At 42.2% G+C, this 23,014-nt stretch overlaps 1 pseudogene; it reads right to left on the bottom strand.

Moving 5' to 3' along the window:
* Positions 1 to 1,621: 1,621 nt before the first annotated feature.
* Positions 1,622 to 21,722, bottom strand: LOC139223953 (protein boule-like; annotated as a pseudogene).
* Positions 21,723 to 23,014: the final 1,292 nt, after the last annotated feature.

The raw sequence follows: 23,014 nt of genomic DNA on the forward strand, positions 1-23,014 counted from the left end.
AGCCCACTACTTTTCAATTTCATTAAACCCGTTGCAGTGACAAGACATTCATTCATTCATTCCTGCAACCAGACGTGTCAAACAAGACAACAACATGAGTTCATGCTTATTTTCTATTTCATTGTGTCAGCTTGAAACCATACAGCCATGTAGTGTAGTGAACAGGAATGAGGATGGAGAATCAAAGCCCAAACAGTCCATGAACCAAGAAATGACACGTCTCCAGTGCACTTCATCTTATTGACCACTAGATGTCCTACTGGAGCGCGGTGTCATTGAAGCCTCGAGTAATTAACCATTTTTCAATTAAGTGTCGAACTTCAACAAAGCCTCGATCAGCCATCACTATGTCCTCTGTACCTGGACTGTACCACCTCACTTCCTGTCTTCAGAGCGTCTCCCCTACTACATAATGGTATGATCCTAATGTGTCCTCCCACGTGATTTGCCGCATGGTGTGTCCATCACTATAAAAGTCTGAAGGTTTGACTCACCCGGCGCCAGTCGGCTCTTCTCCTTCTGCTGCAAACACCGGGACGCTTTGCTTGGGCTCGTTTTGTGCTTCATGCAGTCCTTCGGAGGTCCAGAGGAAGAAAACATCGCGGAGTTGGTTTTGGTATGCAAACAAATGGGTGTTCAGTAGCTAGCTAATTAGCTAACCATGCTAAGGTGCACAGCTGATACATTTTTCTATATTGGTGGTTTCATTGTGGCCGATGAACCTGTTTGAGAACCAAAGTACCAGATTACTGTTGTAATAAACACTGATGGTTCTAATGTTCTGTGTTTGCACTAGAACATCTAGAAGTTCCTCATCAGGCCTCTCAGCTGTTTTCTGTAACTCAGCAGCTGCAGCAGCAGGAGAGTTAAAGCTCAGGCTCAGTGTCGCAGTGAGTTTGCTGCTAATGACCGGACTGCAGGGTCAATAATCACTGATCAGTTTCACCTTGTGGCTAATCAGTGGCAACATGCTGGCTAGTGTTAGCATGTAGCATTAGCATGTGGCCTGTTTGGAACGGATTAAATTCATTTAGAGACCAAAAGCTAAGCATCAAATTGGTGGTTTATTGTGGCTGAGATCAGGTGCAGCTTCATCACATTTCGCCTGTGTTTGCAGGTGAACTTCATCTATAATGTCATTTATTTCCTTTTTACTTTGGTAAAGAGCTGTAGTTTTATTGTGAAAATCTCTTCCGTTGCAGGTGGCGTGTCCTGAGTCTGGGCTGAAGAACCTGTGACAGGAACAGCTTGTGGTAAAAACGCTCAACTTTACCTAGAACATCACATTAATGTGTTTAGACAGGAAATGTGAGCTTTTATTTTCTCCCACATCAAACTGATTTCTTCCTGAACTACTTGTTTCCAGGTAGAAAACACACTAACAGTTAATGTTAATGGCACTAAATGTTGGAATTGGAGCACAAACATTGAAGATTTGTAAATTCTTGCAGTAGATAATTCTCTCTATTGGTGCTAGTTTGTAAAGGTAGAATCTAAAAGTTTCCAGGTGTCTGGTGGGAAGAGATGAGGAATCAGTAAATCTGAACACAGGATGTTGTCACGTCACTTTATTTAAAATGAAGAGAACAAGTTTAACCTTCTGTCTGGTCACACTTTGATCAAAGTAATGGTGTTTTTGTGTCTTCCAGGATGCAGCAGGAGAACCTGAGTCAGCCGTGGATCCAAACAGAAGGTCCTGTGGAAAAGTAGCAGACTGTAGTAAGTATTAATGCATTCAACATGACTCCTCTGCAGCATCTTCATGTATCGGCAAAAGAAAAAAACTTTTTTTTTGTGTGTGTTCCCAGGATGCACCAGGAGAACCTGAATCAACCGTGGATCCAAACAGCACTGATTTCTAAATAAAGACATGTAAAATGAAGTGCAAGTTGTTGTGTTTACTTTTTTGCTGCTGCAAGAGTTACTAGCTAATTGTCAGAAACTACTTTGAGGTAAAAGTAGACCAGCACCTCCTCTTCAGTCTTCCTCTGACAGGATCTGCCTCCATGTTCCTGCTGGATGTCCAGTGAGCCAAGCAGCACCTTCACTGTCTTGTATTTTAAATAAAAAAAAAAAAAAAATTTAAATCTTGTTTCCTGTTTTCTATTTTGTGATTTTTTTTTTTTTTTTTTTTTTTTTGCCTTGGTTTAACTACACTGAAAAGGCAAAGCTGTGGATCCACCTATGGTCAGCATTTGTATAGCACCTTTCCATGACCTCATTCACACACTGACCCATGGAGCTGGAACCCCGACCTCCTGATAGAAGGATGAGCCACAGCTGGCCATTTTATTTTGGAGCAGAATCCTGTGTTTTACTGGTGCTGGATTGAGTGTAATGTGAAATTGTATGTGTAAACATAAGACCACTTTAGAAGCAAGTAGAAAATACAAAGCCAAAAGAAACATTGTTTGAGTTTGAAACACTTTAATTTTTTAAAAGTGCATAATGAGCAAAATGGCTGCATAAAATCTTACTCCAACTTTGGGAAACACTGGTGGAGATAGACCATCTTGCGCTGTCGCATTTAGAAGATCTTCAGGGGTTTTTATCTTCATTTGGGAAAACCATCTGGAAAAAACAAACACAAATGAACCTCCAGACACTTTAAAAGTGAAAGATGTTAATCAGGTCATAGAATCACAAGCTAGCTCCAACAATAATTTATAATATATCAAATAGTAGAAATCAATGATTTAAGTTTTAATTAAAGTTACTAACCATTGTGCTTCTTTCCCAACACATACTGGCAGGAAGACTCTTTCTCTGCTCCTCAGCAGTGAACACCAGCCCATCTGAAGCATGAAAGGAAAAAGAATCAATCAATAAGTGATCAGAAGTTACAGCTGTATCACCTTCATGTTGAACAAGGCTGCACACATCTGATGTAGCAACTTGCTGTTAAACTTCAGTAACTATTTGAGACGGCAAATAAAATATTTTGACATTAATGGTGATTACTGACATTTCAATACAATTAGATTTCAAGGATTCAAGGAACGTTGTCATACCAACACACGTTTACACACGAGGAGGTATGAAAATACGTTCTCAGGTCCGAATGTAGCGGCTGTTAGCATGGTTAGCTAGCGTTAGCTAAGTGGCTAATTAGCTAGCTTGTTACCACCATGTGTTTGTTCTCTTTGTGTTTGTATTCGGCCATTCAGCCTCAGACTAACCGCATTAACCAAACCCAACTCAGCGTCTTCGTGATGTTTTCCTCTGGTAGTTTTCTTCTCCTCCTCCAAACATGTTTTTGAAGCAGAAAAACGAGCTGCAGAAACACGAGCAGCAAAAAACGTGCCAACGATCCGCTCAGGCTCTTAAGTCATCTGCTGCTGCGGAAGTGTGCTGACATCATTTCCTGTGCTGCCAATCAGGCGACTTTCCTAATTTCCTTAACTAGCAGCAGGTGTGACCGTTAGCCCCTCCACCTCCCCCTCCCAAAGGTCTCGCAGCAGCCTCGCGCAGCCGCAGAGAGGACCGAGGAGAGCCACTCCACTCCTGCTCATGAATCGCGCACGCGCAGAACCGCCGCTGATGTAACACTAAAATAAATCATTGCATTTGAGCTAGAGATGGGATTTATGGCTCTTTGAAGGGAGCCGGATCTTGAGGAGCCGTTCCTTTCAAAGAGCCGTTCAAACGACTGACTCGTTGTTATATTTACTTATTTATTTATTAGAAGTCAACCATGGGTAACTTGTTTTCATCAAGGAAACAATCACTGGTAGCAGTTGTAAAATAAGATTTGGTTCAGAATAATTCAAATTTATACATATCTATTCTGAAATATTGATTATAATTTCATTTGGCTTGTGTTTTCAGTGTAATCATTCCATAAGATGGTGCCATACCAACATGCTTTGATAGTGAGATCACTATTTAGAATTTTCCCCTCAACTAAAAAACTTTGTGGCACAATAAAAACTATGCAGGCTGCAGATAACTTCCATGCAAAATAACTTTAGTGTGAAATTTTCCACACATGAACATTTTAACAATACAGAAATAAAAATAATATAAATAAAACTAGAATAGAAATTAGGACATGATACAAATGTGAATGCATAATTGTACTAAACTACCTGGTGTGTGTTCACCTGAACTACTTTACAAACAGGAACTCAGCTCCTTGACTCGAATCCACATCAAAACAATGGAAACAATAACAAATAACATTTCTTCAATCGTTAATATCTCCTGCTCCCTGAATGTAAATCTCTTCAGTCCAGTCGGGCGGCACTCACTAATATCTCCTCCCCTAATGCTGCGCATCTGTAGCTGCGTTTACGTCAATGGAGCGTGCTGTGGACGACTCAAACTCATGTCATTAGTCGTTCAGGTGAAGGCAGCGTGGACAACTCAGACTCGTGGGGCACACAGGTGACACATGAAGGCAGAGCAGGCAATTTGCATATAAGAACGGTTTGCAAACGAACGGCTCGCAACTGCGAATCGGTTCTCATCATTCACTTAAAAGAGCCGTTCAAAGACTCGACTCGTTCGCGAACGTCACATCTCTAATTTGAGCCACACAGCCTCAGTCACTAACTCACCTCGTCCACTGTGTGTGTGCCTCTCTGTGACATAAGCTAATCTAGCTAACTAGCTCATCATGTCTCAGTCTAATGTGTATGCTCAAAAACAGAGAAAGGAGTGGGAATCAAACTGAATTCAAAGGCTGTTTGAAGCCGTTTATTGGAGACCATACACGGGCATGTTGCCTGGATTGTAAGGCTGATTTCTACGCCAAACTTTGTGATAAATGTTGGTCGCAGATGTGGGTGACCAGCGTTTCAGCTTTACCTTTATAAATACAGCATGTTTAGAAAACAACATTCATTATCATTATTTCCAAAATGCATTGCATGCATTTTTGGGCCTTAACTACAGCACCACCATGTGGCTGACTGGGCTCATGTTTTTGCACATCATTTTCAGTCATTTCAGCCTATTTCATCTTTCTAGATCATTTAAGCACTTTGGAAGACAACAAATAAATCTTATAAACCAGGAGAAACTCGATGGAGTTCTACCCCTTCTGGGTTTGATCTCCAATTAAAGGTTGGTTGACAAGATGGCGGCGACTTATGCATAATATCTTTCTTACAACAGATTTCCCCCTCTGATATTTGTGTGTTTGGTTATAAAAAACAGGCCTTTTACTTTTCCAGGATCATGTTGCAGAACAAAGGGCGTCATTCCTTCAGCTCTCTGAGGATACCGTGGGTAAACCTGGTGCACCGTGGGCTCTACCAACTGTAAAAGTATAGGAAGAGACCAACGTGCGCTCCAGTTAAGAACAAGTGTGGATGTTTAGACATAAAAAAAGCAGAAAAGGAAGTGTTTGCATTTGCAAGCTCTTAAATCAGACAGATGTTACAACATAACATTTAGTTGTAAACTCAATATTTGTCTCTCCACCAACAAACTTCTACATTCAACAAACATTCTGTATTCCAAACAAGTTAAACGAGTTGCACTTACACGTGTTTTGAATTTCCGTGGTGAATCTGTACCTCTGGTGTGACGCCCTCCAGGACCGACAGGGGAGGCTGGACAGAGCCTCCATCGGCAGAGTGGTAAAGATGTTCTGACTGCTGGGAGTACACGGCTGGACTGGAGGGCATGGGTGACTGGACAACAAAACACTGATGAAAGATGAATTGGCCAAAATCACCTGGACTAAAAAGAATGAATGGCTTTATTTTACCTACCTCGAAGATATTCCACTGATACTGGTTTGGGAAACACTGGAGAGAGGGTGATGTAGGAAGACAGCAGAAATAAAAGTCAAACCCCTGCTGTGTTTCTTAAATAGTGACATGATGAGAAAGCAACATATCGCTGAAGGGCTGAGCTGATAGTGGTGATAAACAGGCCGATTGCACTGAGGAAGCACTACTGGAGGAGCAGGCTGCTAAAGAATAAACGTACATAAATCACACATAACGGAATATTCATATCATTCATATTCATATCATCAAACTAGTCTTATATCTGTTTCTATTTCTTTTACTTGTTTCAAAGAAAAGGCAGCAAGAAAACTCAAGCTCTTGCTAGGCCTGCTGTCATAGCTTCAGAAATTGGTATGTGAAAAGCATATGAAATGATAAGCAGATTTTTTAAATCAACAATGGTTAATTATTGTTATTTATGTGTAGTGTTATATGGGTATGAGTAAGAACTGACAGGCCAGTGGTGGGCAGGAGGGCTCATGTTGGGGCAGTGGGAATAGGACACCCCATCGCAGTAGGTATTGGGATAGCCTGTGGATGTGGTCAGGCACAGCGCCCCACAGGACGTCAGCAGAGGTATGGCAGAGTCAAGGCCGGCTACGGGGGTGCTCTTAACTAGACAAACAAAGAAACCACAATACAGTAAACCTGTGCCTTTTAATGGGCTTTTTTAAAGCTTGTTTTATTTTAAAAATCGCGGCAAACTTACTTTGTCCTGAGGCTTGCATCTTGCGGACAGCCTGACCAATGCTGAGCTTCTTGTCTTTGAAACAAATTCCATTACCCTTTAATATAGCAGCCACATTAGACTAGAACGTGTGGGATATACTCCGCATTATCATACTGAACATGTCCAGGACATTTAGTTGCAAGATACTTTAATGGCCTGCTTCTACTCACTTCATGAAGGACTTTCAATGCATCATCTTCACTTTCAAATGCAACAAACCCATACCTGTCCAAAGAGACAGAATCAAAGTAAACCGTTTTAACTTTAACAGTAAATCTGTGAATAATGTTGGAAATCAAAGGACAGAGAATTATCTCACCCTTTTGAAGTTCCTGAGCGATTGTTCACAATCTTCACCTCTTTCACTGCACCATGTTGAGAGAAGACATGTCGGAGGTCACCCTCATTAACCTTCATAAAAATGCACAAACACACACATATATATTTTTGAATGTTATCACCCCACAAGATGGTTGCTGTTTGACTTCATTCATTTGTTCCACAATGAACAATTTCAGATTATTGTGCAGCGTTAAAAGATGAGGCAACAGGAGAAAGTGATAAGTAACTTCAGTTTGACAAAGCCAAGAAACAAGTGGTTCCCAATCGACACTTTTGGTGCTTTTCCATAACACAGTTTTAGCACTACTCTACTCGAGTCGAGTCGAGTAGAGGCGAGTAGGTGCTAGTGGAAAAGCGCCATTTGTTACCTGTAAAGCAGAATTTAGAAGAACACTAAAAACTGAGTTTTGATTCCATTAAGTAGGTAATGTCTGGTCTTGACAATACATTTTTTTTTACGATTTTGGCATTTTCTAGGTTTATTAGCCAGAGGAGAAATGACAGGAATCTTATCCTGACATTAGATTTTTGACATGCTTTGCTGCCCTCTAGTGTCTACTCTACAGTAAGACACTCAGTCTGGGCCAAGTTGCAGCTCTCACCTTGCAGTCAATTCCTCAGACGAAAATCTGATTAGGGATAGCAGTGCCAAGACGGGGGCTGTGGCGAGTTAGGCTGTCATCGTGGTGTTCTCGAGGTAACACACCAAGGCTGGAGGAGCTGCTGCCATTCTAAGAGAGAAGAGAAGAACATGACGAGGCATCACTGTCATACTTGGGTCACTAGGAAACAACACAAGCATCATCTTGTATGACAGCAAGCAAACCACAGAGCAAGAACAAAGCAAATGAAATACATGCTGGTTTTTTTTATAGATACTGTGGGGGAAAAGGCAATAACAGCTTCTTCTTGATCTGTCATTGAAGTCCAGCAAACTAAACAGTAAGCAGTAGCTCCTTAAGTCGTTTAAGTCAGACAAAGTTGATGCACCTGCAGCTAGTAGATAGAATCTAGGCTATATGATCAACTAAGACATTTGTATATGTCTTTGCACGAGAGTGTGTTCAGGTTATCGGAGAAGGAAGGCTTTCCTATTAATTGTGTTTCTTGTCAACTTTTGTTTATGCAGACAGAACAAAGATCATAGCCTGTGCTGTTCACCAGTCATCATACCATACTGCACTGGGAAAATAAATGTCAGCCTCGCCCATGTGGGGAATTTTATTATTACTTTTGATCACTACTTTTAAAAGGCCAATTATACAATACTGAGCCTCAAATTTGTACTAACTGCGCTAAATATATATGTAACAGAGTAAGTACTAACAACATCATATATAACCAATTACAGAACACTGGATTTGAATTAACACTATTAATGTATTGATTAACGTTACCACAAACTGTATAACCTTTATTTGAACTAACTACATGACCTGTGAGTGAACTAATAACACTATATAACCAATCATTAGAATCATTTGTAATGCTAACATTGGAAGCTCAGTTCTTACTGACAATGTATGTACTGTGTTAATCAACAAGGAGAGACTTATTAATGCAATGCACCGCCACAGGGAAGAGCCATACCCCATAGTTGCTAAAGAGGGGAACAAGCACTGGCCCCAGGTTCTGAAGGGTCAGACACATGACGATCAGGTGGGACATTTATGGCAAGAAAGTACAAGCACGCTTACATGCACTACAATACACACCTCATAAACTCCCTCTTACACCATATACTGGAAGCTCCAAGGGCAAGGCTAGTGGAAGGCTGTCATTGTAACAGCAGGATGAGATAGCTGTAGGGGAGGATGCTCTCAGAAAGACTCCATTGTAAAGAAGCTCCCACATGATAGGGAAAGGTCACTAGGGAGGATACTTTGTTACAGGTACGGCTGCTGGATCAAGGTCGTGATGCCAAGAGGCTGGGACCAGCCTGTGCACCAACGAAGGGAGGGCCAAGTCTAAACCGCGGTTACTCCCCAACTAGACAACCAATCAAAAATAATTGTATTCATGCTGGAATGTATATACTGTTACTGCATATGTGGTTCGGGGCTCACTCTTTGACCTGTTGGCTACAGACTAACAGCTTGCTGACTGTGGTTTTCAGAGCTCAGACTGAGTCCTTGGCCAAGATCAATACTTATTCACACAGAAAATAAAACACCTCAAATGAGAGAAGTTGCCTGTCCTTCATCGAAAAAAACGAACACGCTGACAAATTGGTGACCCCGACGTGATTTCGAGGAAAAGGACGACGGGCAGAGTCCCCGGACCCGCCATCCAGGGCCTGGACATCTCCTTGCGACCCTCTGGACACTCACACGGGCCCACATCTCAAAGGTAAGCAGAAACCTGTTGTGATAAACCAAATTCTGCATAGTTTAGTATTGCAAATACCTTAGTGTGAGTGTTTGGAGGTAAGCAAAGAGAACTACATTGCTGAATTTAAAAGCTGGACTGTGATGTTTCCTACTGTGGGAATAATGTTGTGATATAACTGGCATTAAGCCAAAGTAGTGAAAAAACCTCGAGTGTAAAGAGAAAAAGAGATAAAGAAGAGGCCTGAAAAGAGAATAAAGAGTAAAATCCCCCGGCGAGGGGCTCCACCTAAGAGTGGGGATCTGAACTAAATAACTATACCAGTGCAGCGGGGGCAGCGCCTGCGGGATTGTGACGACCCCAATGCAGCTGAAGAATTAGAGTAAAGAAATTACCCTAAAGAGGGGCTCCTCCGGCGTGTGGAGTTTGTGTGGTAGTAAAATAAAGGTATACCAGAGGAAAGAGCCAGCGCCTGCGGGAGATGCGACTCTTATCCTGCTGAAGAATTAAAATTACAATTAAGGATTGACGAGGCCAGTGCAAAAGACCTGGTAGAGAGCCTGCGGGACAGTTGCCAGGCCCGTTTGGAACGGCATGTTGGTGAGTGAGTTACGCATGGTAGCTGACGAGTGCCTTGTTGTCTCACCTCCAGTGTGGTGCACTGGGTCGTCCTAAAAAGGTCAAATTGAAAGCCACGCCATATTGTAGTTTAGTAGTTTTTTTTTACAAGTCTTGTGTGTGTTCTTGATGCATTTTGGATACTGTTTTGTATTTTCTGTGGATGTTAGAGCTCCATTGAAGTAGAACTAAGGAGCAGTTCCGCAAAAGCGGGTTTTGTGACGTCAAAACAGGACCGGCTGACAGTGGAGGAGAAGGAGGGGGGAGAGTCCGCTCACAGCTGAACAGTGACTCTCCGGTAGTAAAAAAAAAAAAAAAAAAGGGAGAGAAGATAGAAAAGGGGGGAGATTTGCTACTGAGTGAAGGGATTGAGTGTGTTGTGCTCCTGCTGAACTGCTCTGACTGCAAAATATAGCTATAAAGTTGGGTTAAAAGGCGCGGAGAAAGACACAGCACTAATGTCCATGAGGAGTTCTCGGAGCAGCAGAACACACTTAAGTCCACATGAGCTGCTGACAGGTCGGCCTATGCCTGGTCCTCCCAGTGAGGCGGGGCATACGCCCCTGTTGGATGTGTGGCAATTTGACTGTGACGACTACATGAAATCTCTGACTGACCCTACTCGAGCTTTGTCTACACAGGTCCAACAGGTCGAGCAGAGACCAGAAGCAGCTGTTGTCCCGCCTCCTGCACAGGTACAAGTGGGTGACTGGGTACGGGTGAAGGTCCACAAGAGAATGTGGTCGGAACCCAGGTGGTCTGGACCGTGGGAGGTAACTGAGCGCACCTCACATGCTGTCCAGGTAAAAGGTAAAGCAGGAGCAAATTGGCACCACCCCACACATTGTGTACCAGCAGACCCGCCCTCTCAGACATTACGAGAGGTTAAAAGTGATTTGGCTGATCTTTCCAAAACATAGGCACATCTGATAACCAAGCATGTACTCCAGCCCGCTTAGGGCAATGAGAGCCTCCATACAAGACAACCCACCACTTTGGGGCGCGCTCGCAATCATTGTTGTTATTGTGGGATTTCCCTTGATGTGGGAAATACTAATGCCAAAGCACCACGTGGTTCTGGATGTGGCCACTTCAGTCCCATGCCCCACCACACCAAGGCAATCCACAGCTGTTGTAACACCCCTCCCACTGTCTCAACAGGTGATCCCCAAACGCAGAGTCACCAGGAGAGTCAGTGGATGGTCTCCCAGGGAGACCATCACCTGGTATCCCCAGGCAGTGAACATAACATTCACTGAAGGAGTGACTGAAACGGCAGTGGTAGATTTCTGTTCTGTGATCCCCTGTAGAAGTGTTGCTGTCGCGAAAGCCTATCAACGGTCAGATAAGTATGTGTGCACGGTGTACAGCAACAGCAGAGCAAGCCGACTGTGTTCTGTCTGGCCCCAGGCGGTCTGGACAACCAGTAGAGCAGACTGGGGATACAAAATTCCTAAGAGGGATGATTGCTATGATTTAAAGGGAAGGCTGACGGTGGTAAAAGGACAAGTGCCTAACGACTGTGGTCTAACCTCATGTAACCCAATCCTCTTCACATTACGTAACCCACAAAAATGTGATTCTCGTTTGTACACTCTGGCAGCCTATGTTTCAGGCAAAGATCCAAAAGGATGGGTTTACTTCAACATAAGACCCAGATCGGCTTCGGCAGGGGACAGCAGAACAGGTACTGCCAAACACACTCCCAGGCCCCAAAATTGCCAACCAACCAACCTCGTTACCTATCTCAATGCTACCACTCTTAGGCAATTGGTTGCCGTGGAGACAGGCTTCACAGAGGCTAATGCATGGTTGGACTGGGTGATGTATTCGGCAGCAGAGTTGAAAGTCAAAAATTGTATTGCATGTGCTCCCGCCAGGCCTGTGTTGGGCACTGTACCGTTCAGACTCACTGTGTATAATGACCCTGTTGGTTTTGATTGCATGCTTCAGCTGTTCACCTCTCCCAGCCTGCCGAATGACATCAGATGTCGCACCCTGCATTACCTGCTGCCTGCCTCTCCAACAACAGTTATCCCGCCTCCCTTCACACCGTTCGCAGCCAACTACACGTGTTTCCGGCGGCAGGCAGACTCTGGCGTGGAGGTAGGAACCCTGACTTGGTGTAATGTTACGATTGATGTTAACACCGCCTCCACGTCCATCCCATTAGGCATGAATGACATGACCACAGCTAGAGCTGACACTTGGTGGTTTTGTGGCGGGCGGACCTTGTTTCCTGTGTTGCCTAAGAACTGGGTGGGGATCTGTGCTCTGGTCCAGCTGGTTATGCCTTTCTATGCTCTGCCTCTAACTGAATCTGCCTTTCAGAGCCTGCAGAAGGAGGGGGGCTCCTCCAGCCCCCGTTCCGCACGCTCCATTGTGCCAGGGAGTTTCAATCCATCCATCTATATTGACGCCATTGGGGTCCCTCGGGGAGTCCCAGATGAGTATAAGGCACGCAATCAGATAGCTGCAGGTTTTGAGTCAATGTTTTTCTGGTGGTCTACCGTCAATAAGAATGTTGATTGGATTAACTACATTTACTATAACCAGCAGAGGTTTGTGAACTACACCAGGGATGCAGTTGCAGGTCTACACGAGCAATTGGACAAGACCAGCCTGATGGCCTGGCAAAACAGGATGGCGTTGGACATGTTGCTAGCTGAACAGGGTGGAGTTTGTAAGATGTTTGGTTCTGCCTGTTGCACGTTCATCCCCAATAACACTGCTCCTGACGGTTCTATCACTCGAGCCCTGCAGGGACTCACTTCTCTGTCTGAGGAGCTGGCTGACAATGCAGGGATTAATGACCCTTTCAGCTCCATGCTAGACACTTGGTTTGGTAAATGGAAGGATCTGTTCATGTCCATTCTTGTCTCCATAGCTGTATTCGGTGCTATTCTCGTGTTGTGTGGCTGCTGCTGCATCCCCTGTGTTCGCACACTGGTAAATCACCTGATAGTTACTGCACTCGCCAAGGAGACTCCTCAGCCCCCACCTTACCAAATGACTATGCTGACAGAGGAGGAGGAGTGCCTCGATGATTATGTCATCGTGTCCCAGCCCTCACACACCTCTACTCTGGGGCGAAAGGAGGGACCAGGGTTTTTTGATTACTAGTCTGGTGGATTCACACCCAAAGGGTGTGAAAGGAGGGATTTGTGGGGAATTTTATTATTACTTTTGATCACTACTTTTAAAAGGCCAATTATACAATACTGAGCCTCAAATTTGTACTAACTGCGCTAAATATATATGTAACAGAGTAAGTACTAACAACATCATATATAACCAATTACAGAACACTGGATTTGAATTAACACTATTAATGTATTGATTAACGTTACCACAAACTGTATAACCTTTATTTGAACTAACTACATGACCTGTGAGTGAACTAATAACACTATATAACCAATCATTAGAATCATTTGTAATGCTAACATTGGAAGCTCAGTTCTTACTGACAATGTATGTACTGTGTCAATCAGCAGGGAGAGACTTATTAATGCAATGCACCGCCACAGGGAAGAGCCATACCCCATAGTTGCTAAAGAGGGGAACAAGCACTGGCCCCAGGTTCTGAAGGGTCAGACACATGACGATCAGGTGGGACATTTATGGCAAGAAAGTACAAGCACGCTTACATGCACTACAATACACACCTCATAAACTCCCTCTTACACCATATACTGGAAGCTCCAAGGGCAAGGCTAGTGGAAGGCTGTCATTGTAACAGCAGGATGAGATAGCTGTAGGGGAGGATGCTCTCAGAAAGACTCCATTGTAAAGAAGCTCCCACATGATAGGGAAAGGTCACTAGGGAGGATACTTTGTTACAGGTACGGCTGCTGGATCAAGGTCGTGATGCCAAGAGGCTGGGACCAGCCTGTGCACCAACGAAGGGAGGGCCAAGTCTAAACCGCGGTTACTCCCCAACTAGACAACCAATCAAAAATAATTGTATTCATGCTGGAATGTATATACTGTTACTGCATATGTGGTTCGGGGCTCACTCTTTGACCTGTTGGCTACAGACTAACAGCTTGCTGACTGTGGTTTTCAGAGCTCAGACTGAGTCCTTGGCCAAGATCAATACTTATTCACACAGAAAATAAAACACCTCAAATGAGAGAAGTTGCCTGTCCTTCATCGAAAAAAACGAACACGCTGACACCCATCTAATTCAAGCATTCAAAGTTATGTTTTGTTTGTATCTGAACAGTCTGTTGCTATGGTAACCACTAACGTTACAAAGTTAGCATATTTGATGACATTAAACATGTCCACGATATAACCAACACCAACTGTCAATTTCTGTGCAATGTTTCACTTGAGATATCAATTAAAACATGGATAAACTATCAATCAAAAATTATTAGCATGGGAATACCAACCACCAGCAAATACAACGCATGAAACATGCCTTAGATCACCTCATGTTCAGGCCAAACATCACACTGAATTTGAGCTCATCTGACGTTATATAGCTACCAAATACCGTTAAATGCTACACTGACTTGGCTAGTCAAGGTTGTATGAGGCTAACATCGGTTTGCTAGCGCGAATTCCCATAAATCAGAATCAGAATCAGAATTCCTTTAATAATCCCCAGGGGGAAATTGCTTTTTGTTACACAGCTCCAAAAGAATAAGACTAACCTTCAAACACAAAAGTAAATCAGGTGAGTCCAGAGTCCAGGGTCCTCTCCTCTCTGGTGAAACAGTTCACGTACCCGAGCGATGGCGGAGTGGATGACGTCACACGCCGAAGTCGGGTTGGCAGAAGGAGGAACGTAAACAGTCACCATGACAACATGTGAAAACTCCCGTGGCAGGCAACGTGGACGAAGACCAACAGCAAACAGTTCAATGTCCGGGCTCCTTGATAGTAACATGAGCAGCATCAGTTTGGAAGCCACCAATGGAAACATCGTCGTCGGGAATGTCCTGATGCAGCCATGTCTCCAAAAAGCACACCAGACTACACTCCCGGTGCTCCACCTGACTCCTGGCTAACGCTGTTAGCTCCTCCATCTTGTTTACCAGCGATCTCACGTTGCCCATAGTAACGATGGACTACGATGGACTTAGTAACGATAAACAGCTAACATCAACTAAAAGACTTCTAGTTGACGGCTTTGACGGTTCACCCACCGTGTTCTGACTCTTCTTTTCCACACCCACGTGCTCCTGCTTCACTTACTGGCTTTTAAAAGACGTATGTTGGTTGTCAGGGCAGGTGAATCATGGCCAATTAAGCTAGCGGCTAAGCTAACGTTAACTACATAGACACCTCCGCTAACGGCCTTGCTAACTACCCTTCTTTCTGGATGTTACTCCTCAGGGTTTTTAATAAAAAATCTGGTATCTAGCAGCAGGTTGTACCTTGAAAGGTATTTATTAATTACATATTCACCCCGCAGATGTCTTCTTCTTTCTGCCCCCTTTATTTTCTTTTGGAAATGTGCGTCGTTGTAGTGACCACATCATCACTTCAATGGAGATCAGCAGGAATTAAACGCGGCTTAATCGAGTTGGGAACCTTCAGTGAAGTGAAAAACGTGTTAACTTACATTTAAATTGTAGTGAACGCTTACACAAATTTACAATAATTATAACAAGGGACGGAAAGTACAATAAATCTGAAGCAGAGTTAAGTTTTCAGATTTATTTGTGCGGTACTACATACTTTCCACAGAGCGGCGCCATTTCTCTGTGAATACAAATGTCCAAGTATTTCACATTCTGACTGATCCTGAAAATAGGTTTCTGCTTTTTCCTACTTGACACATAAGTGATGCTTGACATATTTGAGGACAAATCTTATGCTCAGTCTCTACTGTGTGTTTTAAGAGTTCTCAAAAGAATACTTGACCTACGGACAACCACAAATGTCTTTCAAGAGTTCTTGCTTTTCACCTAAACTGTAGATTTTCTAATTTATTCCCTTTAATATTATGAGCTTTATATCTATAAACTTTTAGATTAAGATAGACGGAGCTCACAGGTGGGAAAGACCATGATCCATGTCACATTGGTAGTTTTCCACTCTCCAGCCTCATGGAGTAACCATGGATGCTACATTCAAACCTCATACAGCTATAACTTCTCTATGACTGGCAACAAAATGCTCCAAAACACTTTAATTTGCATCTTACGCCCCCCCACCTCATCCTCCTCTTCCCTCAAACCACAACAAAGCAACTGAACAAAGAGAAAAGCACCCAATTCATAGCTGACAATACCAATAATGAATGAACAACATGTAATAGGGGCAGCAGTATCTCAAATGTTCTCAGGTTCCTCTAGAACACATCCATATTATTGTGGATACAGTTGTAAACCTTCTTTTCAGAGAGTCATTTTCCCTCAGCCTTTTGCACATTTCCCATCATTACAACCTCCTTTCTCCGGATTGCTTCTCCTCATCTGAGTAATGTGGGCCACACCATTACTTGTCATTCATTTCCAGCTCTTGTTAATTGTTTGGTGAATTTGCCAATGAGGTCTGACTGTGTAAAATGAGAAAGATCCTCAAGATCGTTTAAGACACAAATGCTGTCGGGGAAATTTGCCTTTCTGTTTGAGTTCCCACTGCAAACAAAAGAGCGAAGTGTGAAGCTTTTACTTTTTTTTTGTCTTAGCTCTTTGTATTGACTAGTTTCTACCTTGATTTCCTGCAATATTACATTCTTCTTCTTTGTCTTATTATTAATGTCTTTCATGATCATTTCAGAATCTGATTGATTGCAAATCAGTTTTTCTCCCAAAGGACACACTTTCAGGTTGCCACAAGTGAAGTGAAGTGTTAAATGGCCCTAAACTGTCTTTAAAATGTAAGTGTATCTGTTCTGTGACACAGTAAGGGTTATCATTTCTGAATAGCTAGTGCTACTGGCTCCTGTTGTTGAAGTTCTGATCGGATATTAATATTATTATAATATTAAAGCTCAATTTATTATTAGGAAATGTTACTGTGCTGATTTCATTTTACTTGATTATAGATAAGATGTAATTCCAAGTAGTTCTAGGTATGTTCTGGCAGTCCAAGTAGTGCTGTTGATATAGATTGCTGAAGCAAATGTGCCTCCACATCACCACAAGGACTATTACATCAAATACAAAACAACAACTAACCACTTTATTTCTCATCTGCAGCGTCAGTGACTCTTATTTTAACAAGCTAAACCAATGGAAATCGGCTGTGGCATCCAACAACACACAGAAAGCCCTGATAAGCATTGAGAGGGAAGATTTCATTCAGAAGCAGGTAGAATGAGAATTGGAGATGACACCACAAGCTGAAAGAAAAGTGGGACAAGAAACAAGAAATTCAATTATTGGGGCGGAGCAAAACATAAATTAGCAAACTGGTACTGACTAGTTTTTCTGAATATAATTAAGATCCAAAGGAAAACTCCACAAGTTCTGAATAGTTTAGTTTATGGAAAGTCTCAGGTCAGGTCTTGTTAAATTCCAGAAATCTATCTGGCGAGTTCCTTTCCCATTAAAGGTCCTCCCTCTTGTGATCAAGGGCTTCTTCTTCATTAACTTCCTCTCATATTCTCTTTATCTGGATGAAACTGTTTTGCATTGCATTCCTTGTTGGAAACATGAACTTTTAAAACACCATCAACCACCTCCTCCAACCCCCGTCTGTTCCACTGCACAGCAACATGCTTCACCCAAGGTGGGAGTCAGCGATGTCCTTGTTTTCTCCTCCCTCCATCCCTTCATCCCTTGCTGTGTTTGTGCTGAACAGATGCCAGCACTGGGTAAAGTCCTCTCCAGAGGGGCTGCCAGCAGCATATTGGTTTATAATTAATGAAATTAGGGCCGTTGTCTGCCGAGGAGGCTTCAGTCCCAGCGTAGGATAGACTGCTGCATGCCAGGAAGACAGATGACAGGAGAGCTTTAAGAGGACATACATAGAGAGACAGATGTAGTTGGATCATTGTCGATCCACTATAAGACCACTGAACTCATTCAGGATCTTCATCTTCTTTATCAGTTTGTCTTGTTTTAAAAATGGGATCTGGTCCAGTCAATGACACTTGTAGCGTTCTATAATCTTTAAGATCCATCCATCCAATGTCTATACCGCTTATCCTTAAGGGTCGCAGAGGGGCTGGAGGCAATCTAAACTTTTTTTGTTGCACCTAACAATGTCAGCAAATCTCTATATATCAAAAATCTATTGATTCCAGTGAATTCATCTGCTGGGAAGAAAATGCAGCATTGATTGTTTGGCAAGTTGTTTTTTGACAATGTTGATCTTTGAGGTAACAGAGAGGAAGAAGAACCCAACATGGAGGAGATATATATTATATAGTAGCATATTGGCTTGATTGCACTGTCCTCTTTTAACCGTCTCTGTCAGAGAATAACCTGCTGTGCTAAAGAATAATAGTTTGCATCTTGAACACATAGAAACAGTCATGCACAAACCAACACCAATATTTTCTTAACGTGGATCATCATGCAGTGTAATTACTGGTTTGGGCATACTAGATGTGTGATATATTAATTTGATATATCTTTTTATGACCCTATTTGCGACCCTATAAACTAAAAACTACAACCGACGTGCCAATTTGTATTTAATTGTATGGTGCAGCTCTAGGGAATTGTAGTTTTTGAAGAATTAGAGCTCTCTATAACAGTTGGTCCATGTGTGTAGCCCCTTATGATGTAGCCCTCAAACATGCTCTGAGGTAAAGGTTCAGAGGTCAGTAGCTCAGAGCAGGAGCCATCTTCACACTGAGATATGTTATTTGCCAGGTTGACACCTTTCTAACAATCTATTTGGTTTACCTCTATGATACCGAAACATTAAATGAGCAACATTTTACAATGGTCACTGATTTTGCATGTATTGCTATATTATATTCACATATGTTATTGCACTGCCTGCAGCTCCACTAGATTTTTTTTTTTTTTTTTGATCTAATTACCAATTACCAATGTAATGGAAGTTTATGGAGCCTCAAAGCTCATACCTTTCCCTTGTAGTTTGGATTTATTGAAAAGTCACTGTTACTTATTAATATAGTAATTATATAAAACATTTGATTATTTGTTTTTCTGCATCAATAATCGTTTTAATAACTAATAATAGTGTGTTTCAATGTTTGTAATATATTACAGTATATAAAGTCATATATTTGTATTCAGATTTGTAATATGCAGCTGGCGTTAGTTTTCATACAAATATATTTTTTGAACTATCTTGTGACAATGTGTGCATGACGGGCAGACAGAACAGTTTCATGCTGCATGCTACTATTGAAAGCAGCCTGCAGTATAGAGTACATACCTCATGCTGGTGTTGTCAGTAGTATCTAGTAGGTGCTTTTGAATACAGCTATTGACTTGTCACATTTTGAAAAGCAGGTGTTATTAATCATGTTGCTGTTACATTAATGTGTTGCACATGACAGTGTGACAGTGAGTCAGCATGAATACCAGGATCCTGAAAATGAAGCAGCTAAATGAAACTCAAGCATCATTACTTTAAGCCTTCTTAAAGACAGTGGTCATGACACACACACACACACACACACACACACACACACACACACACACACACACACACACACACACACTTTAGTTCATGCCCACTAACCTTATTTCAGTCACTTGCGAGTTTAGTTTGCATTTAATCCAGTTAGAGCTGCTAAATCCAGCTGTAGCCGTTAAGGCTTTGTGTCATGACACACTCATTTGACCTCTTCTTTCTTGATTTTGTCTTTAGCCTCCTGTTAACATGCAGAGGATTCAGCAAATGTGCTGAAACGTCTGTAAATCTACCCCCATTGTGCTCTTTTCCATAGTTTAGCACAGACCTGACTTTCAGGCATCATGTTAATAATGCATCTTGTTTGTCTCAAAACTTCTCTGTTATGACATTTGTGTTCAATCACATTATAAACAGGCAGTGTGGTTGGCTGGCAATGCCGAACCGCTAATTGTTGTAATTGTTAGCAGTTGTCTGGGCTGCAAGTATGGCTGCCTGGTCTGATTGTGTGTGTTTGTATTTGTCTATATGAACATGCTCATGAACACAAATCATGGGTGGGGGGGAGGTATAAATACTACTCTGAAGGCCTCCCTCTATCTGTTTACATCCCAGTTAACCTTAACACACTCATGAAAAGGGGGAGGGAAGGAAGGAGGAGGAGGAAGGAGAAAACGACGAAGGAAGGAGGGGGGAGGAAAAAAGGTTGGAAAAGAGGTTGTTTCATACATCTAGTACATTCCTAATACTGTACCAAGTATTTCTATTGGACACAAATCTACCAAAATATAATGTCTGGGTTAATGGTTGCTGGCATCTGTTCTGATAAAAGAACTGACCACTCGAACACGTAGAGGCTGAATAGAACACCATGCAGGTTACACTTACATGAACAGACGGGCATTTTGGGAAATAGTATTTCCTTTCTTACTGAAAGTTACATGAGAAGATTGGTACAACTCTAAAGTCAGGAGACAGTAAAGGTCTATACATACTCCGCAAGAACAGAGACATTTGTTAGTTTTCTCGAGGTGGCAAGAACAAGAACAAAGTTCGTTCTGGCCAGGACATTTCATACTTTAGAAATTTCCACTTATCTGCATTAACCACGCCCACTTCAAATTTCTGACCAATCACACAATAGTTCTGGGACACCACATGAGAAAAAAGTTCTGTCCAGATGATGTGTCAAGAACAAGCCGCAAGAACTCCCAAACCAGGGCTGCAAGAAAAGAATGACGTCATTTTTTTCTTGCAGCCCTGGGAGAGAGAACAAATTTCTCTGTTCTTGCGGAGTATGTACAGGTCTTTAGCTTTGCTTGGACTGAAATCAGTACCTCTAAAGCTAGCTGATGAACACAAGTCTCGTCATCGCTGAGGTTGCCAGGAAACCATAAATCATCGCTCGTAGACATTGTTCGGCTCATGACCCCGCCATGTGATCTTGGTTGTAGCTTTGAACCAACATGAGAATGGACTCGACCTTCTCATCTTATTTTCAGGAAGATAGCAAATATGTTTATGTCCCAAAACATATGTCCAAACATACTTTGTTCTGTCTTGTACGAGGGAGATGGCACCAGTCAATAAGCAATAAGGAGTGCTGAGCTGTGGGCCCACGGCAGCACCAAGGAAGAACAGCCGGTGTTAATCCAACCCAGTAATGGTTCAGCAGGCTGCAGTGGGAACCAGTGGAGGAGGGAAGGAGCGTGAAATTCCTGACACCTGGTGGCTCTTTCTGCACAAGAGTCTGCAGCTGGTGTCAAGAGCCCACAGCCACTTGGACAGCTGTGCTTCCTCAATGGCTCGTTTGGCTTAACACCGAGGTTACATGAACTACTAAAGAGTCAAAAGAATTCACCTGTGGTCCAGTAACTTATCCATCCTCTGTGTTATGGATATGGTACAGTGGTGCAGAATTATTAGTAAATGGTAAAGTTTACACAAAATTAGTTTTGCCAGTTGGCAGCAAAAACAAGGTTAGAGTCGTTTTCTCCACAAGTAAGAATGAACTCTTTTTTTTAAAATATAAAAATAGTTTGATGATTTTTGGGGAACGCTTTTGCTTCACCAATTTTGCCGCTCTGAAAATTAGAACTTTGTTTGGATTTTGTAAGTTAGATAATGTCCCTGTACAATGCAAGAAGTTTTAGTTATTGGTGAAACACCTTTATACCTTTATGCTCAGTGAGCTTAAACACTGCACCTTTTTCAGAAACGGTTTCATCGCTGCCTCTGAATCGATTCTGTGTTTTGGTTTCTTTTGAAAGAAGTGCTGGACATGGTGTGAAATCCAGAGTGGTGAAGCGAGCTCACTGTGCAATGACACAATTATTTACAGAGCGTGAATGAAGCCACTGCCGCCTTATGTAATCACAGAATGCCTTAATAGCTCATTGACTCTCACCTTTGCTTGTTGGTAGGCTGGTGCTGAGGTTCATACTCGCCAAAGCCAAGTAATCAGTGTCGGATTTGGCCCTGCCGCCAACCTCCCAGTTCAAACTACATCACATGAGATGCTATGTTTTGCCCAAATCAATATGTGCACAGTACATATTGACTTTTTTTTGGAGGGGGGGGGGGCTAGATGAAACCTAATAATACAAATAATGAATATTTTTTCACCACAAGCAGATTGCAAGTCACTCACATTAGATAAAGATCAAATACTCTATGTAGGTCAATTGGAATCATTTCATCATCAGTCATTGTAGTAGATTAAGTACATATTTAAGTACACTGGACTAAAGTGTGTTGGATATGATTTCCAGAAAGTTTTTATCAGTTGTAGAGAAACAACAATGGTAAACCACATGCATCAATAATTTCTCCAAGTTGTTCAAAAACAAACTTGAAACTTTTATATATTTACACCAAATATAGCTGTTTACCACTTGAAATAGATAGAACATTAAATTATCAGATTCCAGACTTCTAGAAGCTATTAGTCTTTAATTGTTTTTTTCTTGTCCTCTTAAAGGGATTGGCTTTAAATGTCTTTTTACGGGCATAAAAAATGTTACTGGCTCAGTGTAATGTGATTTAGAGGTGCACATCAAAACACCAGTCTTGCCACTAGTGCAGCAGGGGCAGGGCCGCCATAATTATGTGTTTGTTTTTGAAAAGAGATGTGATGTGGTTGTTTTCTAACTCTTTTCATCTTTGGGTGTTTGTTTGGGGGGTGTTTTCACCATCTCTCTCTCTCTCTCTCTCTCTCTGTGTGCCTATCATTGACCAAAAATCATGATGAAACTGTCCGTTTGGATGACTTCCATTGAAGGAAGCACAAACTTAAACTGAGAATCTCAAATGTCAAACTACATGTAGTAGAATTGTTGAGGATTTGACCCCAATCTGCTTCTTCGATGAATGTTGTTGCGTTGCATGTGTTTCTTTCAGCCGGAACAGACATCTGATTGCATTGTGCCTCGGTTTTCGCAGGCTACATGCACATATTGCAGTGCAGAGGGTGGTGGTGAATGACTTGGTAAACTGGTAGCTGATATGTTCAGTTAACTATGCTGTCCATACATTATAGATAATCAATAAACTAAGACAAATACATGGATAAGTCACATTTAAGGACTTACATACACAGAGATGAATCAAAGGTCAAACTGATTAGGGATCATCTGCACCAGCTTTGCAGCAGCTTCACACTTTTTCATCACCGGTTTTGAATGATTCATTTATATTAGTTCTGAGATCAGATCTGCCCGAGACACATGGTGTG

This window comes from Pempheris klunzingeri, chromosome 24 (genome assembly GCF_042242105.1).
Source record: "Pempheris klunzingeri isolate RE-2024b chromosome 24, fPemKlu1.hap1, whole genome shotgun sequence".
Lineage (NCBI taxonomy): Eukaryota > Metazoa > Chordata > Actinopteri > Acropomatiformes > Pempheridae > Pempheris > Pempheris klunzingeri.